This window comes from Sinocyclocheilus grahami, unplaced genomic scaffold (assembly GCF_001515645.1).
Source record: "Sinocyclocheilus grahami isolate Dianchi unplaced genomic scaffold, SAMN03320097.WGS_v1.1 scaffold737.1, whole genome shotgun sequence".
Taxonomy (NCBI): Eukaryota; Metazoa; Chordata; class Actinopteri; order Cypriniformes; family Cyprinidae; genus Sinocyclocheilus; species Sinocyclocheilus grahami.
Window position 1 is genome coordinate 546,082 of NW_015505916.1, and position 4,367 is coordinate 550,448.

The window sequence follows — 4,367 nt, forward strand, 5'->3', positions numbered from 1 at the left end:
TTTTTTTTTGTGAAGGGATGTCTTGTCACTCACCGCAACACAGTTTTAGACCTAAAGCTATTAGTGGGCGGTATATCTAAATATCAAATGAATGAATAATCATACTCGCACACTCACTTTTTTTAGCTGAAAAATCAAATATGGGTTATTTTTGCTGAATAAATTTGTCTAAACCCCTAATGCCTGTCATTCTGGAGATAGAGGCTGCTCTTTCCTCACAGGCATCGGCACTAGAGAGCAGATCTCAGTATTACACTAATGTTTATTCACTGCTCGGGCCATTTCTGGTCATGAGGTGAAAGACTGCTTGGTAATATAACGTTATGATAATCTAGATGGTTCATAATGGGCCTCAGCAACATTTACTGTGAGTGCATATAGATATGTCTCTGTCCACATACAGACAGACAGGGAATCGCTGTGGTGCTGGATAAATGCCGTCATTTATTCGGTAAATGAAAAAGCATTCACAATCAGCTGAGTAATGCATGATCCTTTATTGTCTCAACAACATTATTCTGAACAGTGTGTGGGAGACTGTATTGTCAGGTTTTTGGCATGGAAGTGTGTTTAAAACGATTAGCTTCAAACAGGATTTGCTTCATGTATGACCATGTCAAATCCAATTCCCCAATGACTGTTTCACACGTCAAGAATAATCTGTGATTTAATGTGCTTGTTCTCGCTTTCAAATTTCTCAGGCATATTGCCATCCACTGACATTTTTTAAAATGTAATTTAACTTTATTACTTGGAAAAGAGAACACTTTTTAATCGCACTTTACACTCTTGAAAATAAAAGTTATTTATTGCCATTGATGGTTCCTTGAAGATCCTTTAACATCCATGGAATCTTTCAATTGCACAAAAGGTTCTTTATAATGGCAAAATGTCCTTCAGATTATAAAAATATTCTGCAGTGTAGATTCAGATTTTTGTATAATTGCAGAGTTGAAGTTCAAGAGGAGACGTGAGACAAAATGAGAAAAAAATGAAATCTCCATTTGCTCTCTTTTTAATTGTATTGATTTCTAGTAGAAACAACTGAGATATTAACGCGATCTCATTTGTGATTTTTGTATATTCATTATGGCATACATTTTGATCTAGAAGATGCTTTCTCTATACATGGCATCAAACATCTTTAATTTGCCCAGCATATTGTCAGCTTTAAAACTAACAAGACTGAAAATGTTATCCCATCAATAAATGCATGATATTTACAGGCTGGTGTTGGAGCAGAGAAGAGCCCAGGGACTTGGTTTCCCCCTCGACTTCATTTGGCTGTGTGACAGGATCCATAACCCTCTCTGAATCCTATCAAATGATGCGGTATGAAGTGTCATCTTCTCTCTGAGCGCTTCTGAGGAGTTTCATCTCTGCAGGGAACTGTCATCAGGTTCCTCTTCCTTTCTCTCTCTCCCATTCCATCAATTGGATGGGCTATCAGACATGTCCAATCAGAGGCCAGTTCCACTGGTCAGACTGAAGGTGATCAGCAGGTGAAGTTGCTCCCCTCTGCGTCGCTACTTCCTGTCCCACCAGGACAGCGTCCCCCTCCATGTTCTTTATCCATCCTGAGTGCTGCGAAACAACACAAGTACTCTGAGATGCACAAAAGGTTTGTGTGTGTGTGTATGTGTGTGTGCGTTCTTTTTCCGCTTCCTCTAGTTTTGTGTTATTTCAAAGGACAGGAGGAATGCAGCCTTGGAAATAAAGTAGTTCATAATAGTTGTAAAAGACTTACATAAATTCAACTTCTGTTAGGGTTTATGTGGGTGTTAAATATTTTTCATGTACAGTATTCATCACAATCAGTTCTCGAGCATTAGATTTGACTAAAACATTCTTGTTTTTCTTACATATATCATGTTTATTCATTTCCAACATTCATATTCAAGTACATTCAAAAATATGAAACCATTTTTCTGTTTGTTATGAAAGATTAATCCCCAGTTGCTGGTGTATTTTGCATGAATTTGTCGTACCCTGAGGACAAATCCAACCCATACAAATTTACATCCTCTCGGGGTAATAAATCTCTCCGCACATAGCAACAATCTTGCAGAATCATTAATGTTTTTGTCCTCTCTTATCAATTCCATTTTCTGGAGTAATTGAGCAGTAATCTAATTGGTCCAGTGACCCTCTGCATAATTAAACGTTATCAAAGTGATCTGTCGGCAACTGGCAGAGAACAAATGTTGCTCTTCAGTGGTGTAATCAGTCATCGACCCCTAGCTTGAGCCAATCACAATTACCTTGATTTGTGCAGTCCAGAGTGTGAGACCCCTTGTCCTAAGTCACTCAGAAACCCCTGAATGGATCAATAAACTCCTCAGTAGCTCTGCCCACCTTGTTCTTACTCGTCAGTGACTTTGATGGGTTTAACCTGTTACATAATGCAATTTCAGTTTACAACAGTTCATTTCATTTTAAAAAACATGCAGTTTTTTTTTGATGCAACTAGTGGAGCAGAAATGATGCACTTTACCACATCCAAAAATGAGTAGTGTGTTTTGATTCTTAAGGTCCAGTCACATTTACCATTGCTCTGTGAAATTTTGTACGCAAAAACCAGTCACTTCAATTGGAATTCGTGTAATTGGGAACTTCCCAATGCAGATTTTACAATAGATTAAGCCTATCACGCCACACCATTACAGTTGACATGAATGCATGGACACTCACTCACGTTTTAAGGACAATAGCAACACATGGGCCCTTCCTAAACGGTGCATGTGCACTTGCGATCTTTTCTTCAAAACCCTTTGAAGTTGTGGACACATTTACCATTGCTCTTCAAAATTTTTACAGATAAAATTCAGTAGTTCAGTAACTGAGTTTCACATGAGGGTGAGAAAATTCCCCCTGTATATTTCGCTCGTGTTAAAGTTGGTCATATGAATTTGCCATATTGCTTGCTGGCTGCTATATTAATGCTATACTATTCACAACAGACAGTGGACTCTTTTTGCCCATGAAATTTCACGAATATGACTGCACCTTTACAGTTGGAACAAACACGCTAATATTCACGGAAGTTTTAAGGGCAACAACAATACTATGGTCCATCCCAAACTATGCATATGGACTTCTGAACTTTGTGCCACAACACAATTAAGGCATGGTCACTTTAACCATTGCTTCCAGTAATTTCTGTAGGAATCTGCACGATCAGGAGTTTCGCATGAGGGTGAAAATGTTTTCAGTGCAGATTTTGTTCATGTTCAAGTTAGTCAAGCAAATTTGTTGCATTGTTTCTTTAGCTGCTTGGTTTGAAAGTGACTTTTTGCCTGCTAAATTTAGCTAATTTTGCCATTTTACAGTACTATATAAAAAGAATGCTCAACAGTGCCCTCTTTGTGCCACTGCACCCTTGATTTCACACTACGCTTCACAGCGGACTACTACCCAATAGTATATTTGTCATTATGCTACCAAAATGTAGCATGGGTGCCATTTGGGACAAAGGCAATATTTATTTTACAGATCGTTTTGTAAAATTAAAATACATGCTTTACTTTGAATTTGTAACGGCGACAGATGAGAGTATAATAAACTGTAATGTATTTTCTCACTAGTTTGTTCTCAGTTTAGGAGTGCTGACTCATCTTGCATGCAAAGAGGAATTAAACATAATTGGAGGGTTGTGTACCTGTTACAAAGCCACATGAAAGTTGTGATCATCCTCCGAATGAAAGCGGAATCGTCAAATCATTTCTGTGTGTCTATAAAATCCTGATGTGATCCCGTAAATACAATGGCTTTCTTTTGTACACTTTCAACAGCTTCACTCACCATTCAAAGAATCAATAAAAGACCTTGAAGAAATGATGCCAGCTGATATGATGTAATCTTTTATTGTTGACTAGATAATGCCTGGACTGTACGTGACTGAATCACTCAGTACTCTTTTCTTCGCTTTCTTTCTATCTCTTGCTCTTTATCTCGCTCTCTCTTTCTGTGCTATGGCTGTCCTAGCATGTCTCAACAACCAGGAGACACACTCTGCCTCCTCTTTCGCTTCGGTTTCATCAGCAGTGCCGGGATAAAACGGCCTTAGAGGCTGAATAATTAGATCAAACAATAGATTTAGGATTCAATTCAAAATAAGAATATCCTCTGTGTTTTTGGAAAGGTTTTACCATTGTTTGGTGGCTACTCAGAGCTTCCCCTGTCTGAAAATACCGTTTAGTGCTGGCTTGGCTCACAATGGTCCATTGCTTGGTTTTAGAGAAAGTAATGACAGCTGGAAGCCTTAAAGTCTTTAGGATGGAGGCACAAGCTCTTGCTGGGCTGTTTGAGGATCCAAGGATAGCCAAATAACGGTTCGAAATCAACGGCATGAACAATTCTGAAAAACA